Here is a 12084-nt window from a genome sequence, read left to right on the forward strand (position 1 = left end):
GGAAAAGGATTCACGTTTTTTGGATCGTTGTGATCTCCTCTGGAGTAGAGTTGACCTGCGTAAGAAGGATGGATTGTACCTGCATTGGAAGGTGTCTAATGTCTAGGCAGGGAGACTTTCTGGTGATACTCGGGAGGCATTAAACCAGTGAGAGAGTGGGTGTAAACCCAAGAAGATAGTGAGTAAAGAGATATGTCTGAGGCTGGTACAGTTCAGAAGTCAAATAGTCAAGGCAGGCAAGGGTAAGGCACAGAATGAAGTCAGACTGAGCAGTTGCACTGCATTTACTTCAATAGAAGAGGCCTGACAGGGAAGGCAGAGGAGCTCAGGGTATGGTTTTGAACATGGCACTGGGATATTATAGCAATTACAGAGGCATCACTCAGGGATGGATAGGACTGGCAGCTTAATGTTCCAGGGTATAGATGCTATAGGAAGAATAGAAAGAGGGACAGGAGAGGAGGGGGAGTGGCATTTTTGATTCGGGATAGCATTATGTTTTTGCTTAGGGAGGATATTCCTGGGAGTACGCCCAGTGAAGTTATTTAGGTGGAACTAGGAAATAAGAAAGGGATAATCACCTTATTGGGGTTTTCTGCATGGTTTCGTCCGGGTGCTCTGGTTTCCTCCCACAGACCAAAGATGTGCAGGTTGGGTGGATTGTCCAGGCTGAATTGCCCATAATGTTCAGGGATGTGTAGGTTGGCTGGCCCTGAGAAGTGCAATGTTATAGGAGGAGGTTAGGAGGCTTTCCAGGTCAGTATTAGTATGATGGGCTGAATGACTTGCTTCCACACTGTTGGGAGTCTCTGATAATTCTACTCGTTTTAAAATAGTTACAGAAAATAATATACCAGATCTAAGAGTTAAGGTTCTGAATTGGACAAAGGCCAATTTTGATGGCACAAGGCAAGAACTTTCATCTGGCCCCTCAAGCCTGCTCTACCATTCAATAAGATCAGGGCTGATCTTCTCATGGCCTCCGCTCCACTTTCCTGATCTCTCACCATAACCCTTAATTCTTTTCCTATTCACAAATCTACATTTTGCCTTAAAGGCATTCAAGTTGATAACGTTAAATGCTGCACTCGGCAGGGAATTCCACAGATTAACAACCCTTTAGCTGAAGAAGCTCCTCCTGAACTCAGTCCTAAATCTGCTCCCCCTTATTTTGAGGTAATGCTCTGTAGTTTGACCCACCCCCAGTGGAAATAGCCTCCCTGCTTCTGTCTTATCTACTCCCTTCATAATTTTATTGTTTCCTATCCAACCTCCCATTCTTCTAAATTACAATGACTAAAGAACCAGTTTTCTCAATCTCTCCACATGCACCAATCCTCAACTCCTAACCCAAACTAGTGAACCTCCTCTGTACTCCCTCCAGTGCCAGTACATCTTCCTGAAGTAAGGAGACCAAACCTGTACACAGTACTCCAGGTGTGGCCTCCCCAGCACCCTGTACAGCTGCAGCATAACCATCCCTCTAGCAAGGAAGGACAATATTCCCTTCACTGCCTTAATTACCTGCTGCACCTGCAAACCAACTTCCTGTGATTCATGCACAAGGACACCCAGCTCCCTCTGTACAGCAGCCTGCTGCACGTTTTCACCATTTCATAATCCAGTTTGTTGTTAGTCCGACCAAAATGGATGACCTCACATATCCCAACATTGAACTCCATCTGCCAGATCCTTACCCACTCACATAACTGATCTGTATCCCTGTGCAGACTTACAGTGGCCTCTGCACACATTGCTCTACCTCATCTTTGTATCAAATGTGAACTCTGACACCGTACACTTGGTCCTCAACTCCAAAACATTTGTGTAAATTGCAAACAGTTGTAGTGCCAACACAAATCCAAACACCCATTTATCCCCATTCTTTACATTTTGTTGGTTAACCGATCCTGTATCAATGATAATTACCCATAATGCCATGCATCTTTACCTTATTCAGCAGCCTTTTATGTGGCAACTTATCGAATGCCTTCTGGAAATCCAGGTACACCACATCCACCGAATCCCCCTTGTCCAACGCACTCGTCGTATCCTCAAGTAATTCCAGTAAACGCGTTAAACGTGACCTGCCGTTCATGAATCCATGCTGTGTCTGCTCAATGAGCCAATTTCTACCCAGATATCTCACCACTACTTCCTTGACAGGTTCAAGCATTTCCTCCACTACAGAAGTTAAGCCATCGGATCCTTTTTGAAAAATAGTGGCACCACATTTGCAGCTTCCAGTCTGTCAAAACCAGACATCCAACAAATTTTAGTGAATTATCACGAGGTCTATTTGTTATTCTCTCCCCCCCCCCCCCCTCCTCAACATTTCTTTTAGTCCCTGGGATGCATTCCATCAGAGTCAGGAGGCCCATTACCTCTTTACTGAGAATGATTGCTTCTGTATCCTCATCTGCCATTGCCTCCCTCGGCCTGCGACAATGAGAGTATATAGACAGTATGTTCCTGTTAAGGCCAAGGCTGGTAGGTGTAAAGAGTGCTGCCTGACGAAAGAAATTGAGGGCCTGGTTGCAAAAATGAAGGAGGGATATGGCAGGGACAGAAAGCTGTGTTTGTGTGAATCCCTAGAGGAGTGTAGCGGCAGTAAGAGTATACTCGAGGTAAACCAGGAGGGCAAAAAGGGGACATGAGATAGCTTTAGGAAATAGGTTTAAGGAGAATCCAAAGTGATTGTACAAATACACTAAGGACAAACGAGTAACCAGGCAGAGAATAGGTACCCGCAAAAGTCATCAAGGCTGTCTGTGGAACCGCAGGAGGTGAGAGCGATTCTGTATGAGCGGAGAGGTTTTACAAAAAACAAATGCACGTCAGAAAACACAAATTCGTACGTCCCAGTCTCGTGTTTTCAGTAAACGGGGAATTGCCTCAGTGTGGCTGCAGGCATGAGTGCGCGCCACCATTTTTATTCGGGGCAAGAATTCAATGGACACGTGCGGAGCCGCCAGCTTTGTAGGGGGCAAGGTGCAGCCAGGCGCGTGTTCAGCCTTTCTCTGGTACAGAGTCATTGGGCAGGATTTACACAGAGCACATTCAAACTCAGAGAAATGGATGTTTATTTCTGGATTTGTTTCGCCATTCATTTAAATGATTTGGTATCGTAAATGAGTTTGCAGGTCATACAGAATTGGAGGTATTGTGGATAATGAAGAAGGTTACGTCAGATTACAATGAGATATTGATCAGATGGGGTTTAATTTAGATAAATATGAGGTGCTGCAGTTTGGAAAAGCAAATCAGGGCAGGACTTGTACACTGAATGGCAAGGCCCTGGAGACGTTTGCGGAACAAAGAGACCTTGGATTGCAGGTTCATAGTCCTTGCAAGTCAAATTGCAGGTAGATAGGATGATGAAGAAGGTGTTCAGTATATTTTCCTTTATTGGTTCGAGCATTGAGTATAGGATGTGGGAGGTCATGTTGCTGTACAGGACATTCGTTAGGCCACTTTTGGAATATTGTGTGCAGTCCTGGCCTGCCTCCTATCAGAAGCGTGCTGTGAAACTTGAAAGGTTTCAAAAAAGAATTACAAGGATGTTGTCCGGGTTGGAGGATTTGAGCTGTAGGGTGAGGCATAAGAGGCTTGGGCTGTTTTCCCTGGAGTGCCATAGGCTGAGTGGTGATGTGATGGAGGTTTATACAATCATGAGGGGCATGAATAGAGTAAATGAACAAGGTGTTTTCCCTGGAGTGGTGGTGTCCAGATGTAGAGGGCATTTAGGGTGAACGGAGAAAATTTCAAAGGGGCCTAAAAGACAACTCTTTCATGCAGTGGGTGGAATGAATGCCAGAGGAAGTGGTGGAGGCTAGTACAATTAAAACATGTTAAAGGCATCTAAATAGACACATGATATGATTAGGAAGCATTTACAGGGATATGGGCCAAGTGCAGGCAAATGGGAATAGATTCGACTTGGATTCCTGGTTGGCATGGATGAGTTAGACTGTAGGGTCTGTGTTGGTGCTATACATCTTTATGACTGTGGGATCATAACAGCTTACACTGTTCTGCTTCATCTCTGGGCTCCCTCGTGACCACTCTGTCAATATCTAGCTTCCTTAGTCTCAAAAAAAGCGTGTAAATTTGGTCTGTTTAGTATTTTACTATTACTTTTACAGACATTTTTGTAAGTTGATTTTTCACTGCGGCCCAGCCCCTGACCATGTGCTGCTTATTAATTTTTTTCTGGAAAATCTTTGACAGCCAAGAATTCTTTCTTCCAATAAGCAAGTGCATTTTCCTTCCATTTCTAACTATCAACTTCTGCACCATTTTCATTCCCTGTAATCCGTTTTGCACTCCCTGAAACATCAACTGTGTTTCTCCTTCCACAGATACCAGTGATTAATGCCAAATCCCTGTTGCCTGGGGAGAGGGTGATGTTTGACTTTCTTGTACAGCTGCAGTTTGTGTGGTGAAGGTGCTCTCACAATGTGGTTGGGTAAGAGACATTAGAGTATTCATTACAGCAACAGTGATGATTTGAAGATAATGTCCAATTAAAGAACAGTTTGTAGTTTTGTTATCCTGCTTATAATTTCACAAAAATATTATTGGGAACTTTAGACATAATGCCAGAGAAGGATGATATTAGGTCAGGTGACCAAAAGCATTGCCAAATAAGCAGGTTTTGAGGACTGTCTAAAGGAGGAAAGCAGATCTGTGAGGTTTTAGCTGTGAATTTCAGACCTTTTTGCTTTGGCAACTGTAAAAGCAGCCACACAGGTGAGGTAATGAATTAACAGATCATTGGGGGTCTCGAACAGAATGGGTTGTTGAGGTCTCAAAGGGTGTGTGTTGCAGCGAGCTCGGGATGATCACAACCAGGAATTGAATCAAGGGTGAGAATTTTAAATTGAGGGATGTGGGCCGGATGCTGGCAGGTGAGACTAGATTGGATTGGGATATCTGGTCGGCATGGATGGGTTGGATTGAAGGGTCTGTTTCCATGCTGTACATCTCTGTGGCTCTATGTTGTTGATTATGAATAGGAGCCTTTTGATGGATCGACAAATTTTGGTACGAGGGTGTACTTGGACAGCAGAGATATAGTGTTTCTTGAGATTACAGGGGGGTTGAATGTGGGCAGCTGGCCAGGAGTGTGTTTGGATAATGAAGTTTGTAGATAACACAAGGTGGATGAGAGTATATGAGCTGATACAAGGGTAGAATCAGCTAGAAATAGTGATCTTGGAGTGGGACTGGGCTGTCGCTCTCACCTCACCTCTGGGATTCAGCTGGTTGCCAGATTGTGAATCAGCGAGGTAACACCATCGGGAGCTGAGTGGCCCTGGTGGAGCCTAAAGTGAGTGTTGCTGAGCTGGCTGTTGCGGAGCAGCTACTGCTTGGTAGCCCTGTAGATGACATTTTCCATCACTTTACTGCTGATCGAGTGTGGACTGACAGAGGGAAATTGCCTGGGTTGGATTGTCCTGTGTTTTTGTGTTGAACATCCCTGGGCAATGTTCCACATTGTCGGTAGATGCCAGTGCTGGAGCAGTATGTGGCTTGGTGGGTGGCAATTTCTGTAGCACAAGCCATCAGTATTATTGCCAGAATATTGGCAGGGCGCGTAGCCTTTGCACTACTTAACCATTTCTTGATGTTATTCAAACTGAACCGAACTGGCTTAAAACTCACATCTGTGATGTTAGAAACCAATAGAGAAGGCTGAGGTGGATCATCCCACTTTGCACTTCCGGCTGCATATTTCTGCAAATGCTGTCATCTTATCTGGTGCATGAGTGTGTGAGACCCCTCCATCAGTAAGGGTGGGGATATCTGTGATGCTTCCTCCAGTGAGTTGTTTAATTGTCCATCACCGTTCACAACTTTGTGTGGCAGAACTGCAGAGCTCCGATCTGTTCCATTGGATGTTGGATCATTTAGCTCTGCTTGCTGCTGATGCTGTTTGATATGCAGGTAGTTCTGTTTGATAGCTTCACCAATTTGGCACTTCATTTTTAGGTCTGCCTGATGCTGCTCATGGCATGCCCTCCTTTCCTGTCCATTGTGATGGGTGAGTGCGGGATTTACAAACCCATGAGATTACAGATTGTGTTGGAGTACAGCCCTGCTGCTGTTGATGTCCCACAGTGCCTCAGAGATACCCAGTTTGAGATCCCACATCTCTTCAAAGTCTGTCCCATTTAGAACGGTGATAGTGTCACTCAACACAATGGAGGTTTTTCTCAACTTTAAGGCAAGACTTCGTCTCCAAAAGGAATGTGTGATGGTGGCTCGTACTGATACTGTCATGGACAGATGTATCTGCAGTTGGTCAATTCATAACAATGAGATCAAGTATGTTTTTCCCTCTTGGTTCCCTCACCACCCGCTGCAGACTCAGTTGAGCAGCTATGTCCATCAGGACCTGGCCAGCTGTCAGTAAATCTGTTGCAGAGCTAGTCTCGATTGTGGACATTGAAATCCTGTACCCAGAGTACGTTTGACACCATTTTATTGCCTCAGTGCTTCCTCCAAATGTTGTTCAACATGAAGGAGAACTGATCCGTCAGCCAAGGGAGGACACGACGTGATAATCAACAGGAGCCATGAGATTTCCTGGTCTCCGGAGCCAATGCTGAGTACTCCAAGGGCAAATCCTCCCTGTCTGTGCCACGACCTCTGCCTGGTCTGTCCTGCTGTTGGGGCAGGACATATCCAGAGATTTCAGGAGAAAGTGAAGACTGCAGATGCTGGAGATCAGAGTCAAGAGTCTGGTGCTGGAAAAGCACAGCAGGTCAGCCTGATGAAGGGCTTAGGCTCGAAACGTCGATTCTCCTGCTCCTCAGGTGCTGCCTGACCTGTTGTGCTTTTCCATCACCACAATCTCAATATCTTGGGATGGTGATGGTGGTGTCTGGTCATTGTCTGTAAGGATTGATTTCATGAGTATGACTATGTCAAGCTGTTCCTTGATTGGTCTGTGAGACAGCTCTGCACATTTTGGCACCAAAATCCAGATGTTAGTCTGGAGGACGTTGCACCATCGAAAGGGCTGATTCTGTGGTTGTATTAAATGGTGCCTTCTTAGATGCCGAGTGGTCCATCCAGTTTCATTCCTTTGTTGAGACTTTGCAGTGATTAATATAGTGAGTAATATTGTGAAACACTGTTCATTATCCTGTCTCCTCCATCCTTCGCTCCAACAAGAGTTTGGAGTACATGGAGTTTCTCTGTCACTAAGACTGAGATAATCCGATCTGCTGCTTTCCCCACTCCCCCTCCCCCTCCCCCCCCTCCCCCTCCCCCCCTCCCTCCCTCCCTCCCACTAGCCCACTGAGCCAAACTGCCTCACGTGGTGTTCCCGGTTTTTGTCCAAACCTACATCTTTCTCCAATCTCATCTCATGTCAAGCCTTATCAGAGCTCATCTTGACCCTTTACCCTAATCTTACTAAACCATAGACTTTCTAACTCTCTTTTCTCCTCCTCTTCATCAGTCCCCCTCACCGATTCACAGACATTGTTCCTTGTTCTGTCTTTTCTGGTTATGTGCTTCTCTCCCATTCTGTGAAAAACTGACATTTGACCTCATTTTTTTGGAAAATCCTGCTCCATCTCCACTCTCCCTTTCCTTTCTGAATTCCTTGCATTTGGTGTCCCTCATGGATCTATCCTTACTCTCTCCTGTATCTCACCTACATACTGCCAGGAGGTGACATTGTGTAAAAGCACCATGTTGGGTTTCACATGTACACTGATAATGCCCAGATCTCCCTCCGCATCATCCCTCTCCATTACTCTACTGTTACTCAGTTATCAAACTGCTTACCACTTTCCCACTACTCGATTAGGTGCAGTTTCCTCCAATGAAACATTGTAGTGGTTAAACCCGTTGCTTGACAAATTCCTTTCCCTTACTGCTGAGCCTCTCTCTCTCACTGGGAACTATGCAGCAGAACGACACTCTTCACAGTATTGCAGTTATATTTGACGCGAAGCTGACCTTCTGATCAGACATCTACACATCCCAAACACCAGGAATTCCAATCTCTTAAACATTGATTGTCTCCTCCTCACCCCAGCTCCATTGCTACTGAAACCCCTTACCCGTGTCAGTGTTGCCTTAAACTTGACGAATCCGAAACAGAACCCTTGATTCTGTGACTGACTCAGAATCTGGTTTCAATTTCCCCCCACAGTATTTACACTCAGACACATCAGTATTTATTCTGTCAAACCCCTTAAGAAGCTGGTGGTCCGGTCTGATTGTAGCTGGTGGAAATGGCAGAGGATGATATGTTGTATCTGGGTGGAAGGTAAGGACATGGGGGGTGGGGGGGTTCTATCCTTGATGCAGTTGGAGGTGTGGGTTTCAAAGGCAGAGGTGAGGGAAGTGGAGGAGATGTGGTGGATGGTAGTGACACATGGGAGTGGAAATTGCAGTCCTTGAAATACGGGGCCATTTTGTATGTTCTGGCCTCACTGGAACACTGCAGTAAGCATGAGACAGAGATGTTGGCTACGGAACAGGCTTGTGTGTTAAAGTGGCAGGCAGCTGGAAGCTCGGGGTCTGTTTTTGCAGCAGAACGTAGATCATCAGTCGCCATTTCCACCACCTCCACGGAGATGCTGCCAGACACAGGTTCCTGTCCCTCCATTAACAGCTACGCACCCTCCCAGCCAGATCGTAATCCACTCCTTTGTCTTTCCAAATGTTCCGGTCTGTCTTTGGGTTCTGTCCCTGCCGATGATTTCCTCTTTAACCCCTATCTCCTGCAGTACAAAGATCTGCAGGTTAGTTGAACTGGGGGTAAGGTACAGTGAGGCGCATGTGCATGTCCCTTTCCGAGGATTGGGGGGGGGGGGGAGGTGGCGGTGTGCGATTTGAAGAGAGGCATTTACACATCAAGCACATACCAGGAAAAAGTATGTCTTTATATTCTTCCTGTACTGACTGTGAGTTTTGTTTCGTGAATTCATTTAATCGGATATTAAATCAGAATAATTGAGGCTGGGATCTCAAAAGCAGTTTTTACAGTCAATGGAGTCATCGGGATCTGAATATCATTGGCAGTTAACTGTGGAAGGAGAAAGGTTTTGTCTGTTCTGTTTGTGGGAAGATATCTCCAATATTTTTGTTAAGCAGAATGATGTACAAATTCGTGGTTGGATCACCCTTTGGGTGTGTGCTCTGTTCTGGGCCCTGCAGCTGAGGAAGGAGATATTGGCCTGCGAGGGAGCACAGATTTATCCAAATTACACCTCGTCTCTTTGTAAGTACTCTCAGATTTAGACCCAATCACCCACTTCATGATGTTAACCTGTAAACTTCAACTACCTGCAAACTTCCCATTAAAAATCCTTTTGGACTCAAATTCCAGTACCTTTTCAGGTGGAATGTCCCAGCTTCTGACAACTGTCTGTACATCCAGAAACTGCTGGATGACTCTGGGGTTACAAAGGGCTGAATTGAAAGATGAGGTGCTTCACTGAGCTCCCATTGAGATGCATTCGAACAGTACAGGAGGCTGAGGGCAGTGTAGGTATGAGCAGACAATGAAAATGACAGGGCTGCACTGTGAGGGTTGCTTGGCTCAATGAGAGTGTTCTGGAGTTGGGTGTAAACAGACTGATGTGAGACGGGGAGAAGGTGAGGCTGAAACTCAGTTTTAGTTCAGGCCGTTCAGAAATTCACATGGTCCCAATGTGAACAGCCAGTTTTTAAGTGATACCTGTGGATTATTTGTTAACAGTTTTAAAAGTATTTTTCCTGAGGGCAGTTGAGAGTTAACCACATTGCGTGGGTCTGGAGTCACATGTTGGCCAGACCAGGTGAGGATGACCGTTTCCTTCCCGACAGGACATTAGTGAACCAGCTGGGTTTCTAACAATTGACAATAGTTTCATGGTCATCATTCGCCTTTTCATTCTAGATTGTATTGAATTCCGATGCCACCATCAGCCATGTTGGGATTCTATCCCTAATCCTCGGAACATTGCACATGTCACTCATCTGGCAGGAATACCATTAAGCCATTGCCTCCCTTTTAGCAATGTTTAAAAGAAAGTTCCATCATTCTAGGTGTACAATGTGAGATAAAATACTGCAACGTCCGTGTGTCAGCCTCTCCGAAAGGTCAATCAACAGAAATTTGTTTGGGAGCGAAATATTTCACTTTTTTTGGGGGGGGGAGGGGGGGGGTTATTAAACAAAAATGAATCCAAATAAAAATCTTATGCCACAGACATGTAATTTCTGAAGCCGGAGGGGGATTACAGAGACAGGGAGGGATGTGGGGCCACAGGGGGATTGTTGTCCAAACATCACTGTGGTGTACATGGACTGCAGCATTTCAGGGAGGCGGTTAAACACCACTTTCTCCAAGAAAGTAAAGGTGGCCAAGAAATACTGGTCTGGGCAGCAAAGGCAACCCCCAGTGAATAAAACCAAGCAGTGACCTCTCTGAGCTGACTTGCTGTGAATTTAAAAACCTCTCTGGAAATGGAATGGGCAGAGAAGAGAAACAGAGACGTTTCACAGCTGCCCTCAGAGAGACCTCACCCTTGGAAGTACTCCGAGCCGGGGATCAGCTCAGTGACTTTCAGTCTCTTCAAATATCAATCTTCGTCGGTTTTATTTTATTCAATCTACAATCGTGAGTAAGGTGAGGATTTCTTTTTAATGTCTTACGGTCCCTTGATTAAATGTTTAAGATATGAACCGAAAGCATTAAGTTATTCTCGGGCAGTATTTTTCGAGCAGTAAGACTGTGCCTTTGTCTTGGTCTGTAGATTGTTAAGGCGGAGAGATGGCCTGTTGTCGAGTGGCGTGCTGTTCCTGTCGGATGTGGGAGATTAGGGAAAGTTTCAATGATCCTGATGATTATGACTGCAGCAAGTGTGATTGCAAATCCTATTGGAACGCATGGATTGGTGGAGGAGTGATTAAAGGCAGTGAGGAATTGACAGGAGCTGGGGGCTGTGATAGGTGGCAGTCTCAGAAATGCAGGATACTGCAGATACAGTCAGGTAGATGGGTTACCGCCAGGAAAGCTAGGGGGGATAGGTCGGTACTGCAGGAGTCTCCTGTGGCTCTATCCCCATCTCAGGCAAGTGTATTGTTTTGGAAAATGTAGGTGGTAATAGACTTTCAGGGGAATGTAGCACTGACAGCCAAGTTACTGGTACTGAGACTGGCTTCTAACATAATGTGAGGTATATCCAGTTCCACATGATCGATGGTGATAGAGGACTCTCCAGTCAGGAGCACAGTCTGCCATTTCTGCAGCTGACAGTGAAACATCAGAATGGGGTGGTGCTGCCCTGGTGCCAGTGTCAAGGATGTCTCTGAGGGAGCAGAATATTCTCAAAAGGGAAAATAACCAGTGGGAGGACATTGTATATTGGTACCAATGGCATAGGAAGGGGAAACCATGGGGCCCTGACGAGCAGGGAGATTTGCTAGTGCCATTCGGGAGGCATTAAACCAGTGAGGGAGTCGGGGTAATCCTAAAGAGATAGTGAGAAAAGAGGTGAGTCTGAGGCTGGTACTGTTCACCAGTCAGACTGTCAAGGCAGACAAGAGCAAGTCACAGAATGAGGTGCGACGGACCAGTTGCACTGCATTTATTTCAGTGCAAGAGACCTGACAGGTCAGGCAGGTGGGCTCAGGGTATGGTTTTGAACATGTGACTGGGATATTACAGCAATTACAGAGGCATCACTCAGGGATGGATAGGACTAGCTGCTTAATGTTCCAGGGTATAGATGCTATAGCAAGTATAGAAAGGGGGCAACAGAGCAGGGAGAGAGGTGTTTTTGATTAGGACAACATTATGCTTGGGCTTCGGGAGGATATTCCTGGGATTACCTCCAGGCAAGTTATTTGGTTGGTACTGAGAAATAAGAAAGGGATGACCATCTTACTGGGATTGTATTATAGACTCTCTCCCAATAGTCAGCGGGGAATTGAGACACAATTTTGCCAGGAGACCTCAGTTATCTGTAAGAATAATATGGATGCAATGATAAGGGGTCTTAACTTTACCAACATGGCCTGGGAGTGCTGTAGTGTTAAGGGCTTGGATGGAAAGGTATTTGTTCAGTGTGA

General features: G+C 45.7%; 1 long non-coding RNA gene across 6 annotated transcripts in view; it reads left to right on the plus strand.

Moving 5' to 3' along the window:
• Positions 1–12084, plus strand: part of LOC148139873 (uncharacterized) — a 38338-nt gene that overhangs the window by 11428 nt on the left and 14826 nt on the right. For 2 of the 6 annotated variants that reach the window (XR_015753392.1, XR_015753395.1), the window contains one exon: positions 4362–4468. The exons of 2 other annotated variants lie outside the window; for them this stretch is intronic. This is a non-coding gene — a long non-coding RNA (uncharacterized LOC148139873). Of the gene's footprint in view, positions 1–4361; positions 4469–8959; positions 9069–9907; positions 10111–12084 lie in introns of those variants that run through there. 2 more of the 6 variants (XR_015753393.1, XR_015753396.1) reach the window with 2 other exon arrangements.

Source organism: Chiloscyllium plagiosum, unplaced genomic scaffold (assembly GCF_037043375.1).
Source record: "Chiloscyllium plagiosum isolate Xiang-an unplaced genomic scaffold, Cpla_swu_hap1 HiC_scaffold_37, whole genome shotgun sequence".
Classification (NCBI taxonomy): domain Eukaryota; kingdom Metazoa; phylum Chordata; class Chondrichthyes; order Orectolobiformes; family Hemiscylliidae; genus Chiloscyllium; species Chiloscyllium plagiosum.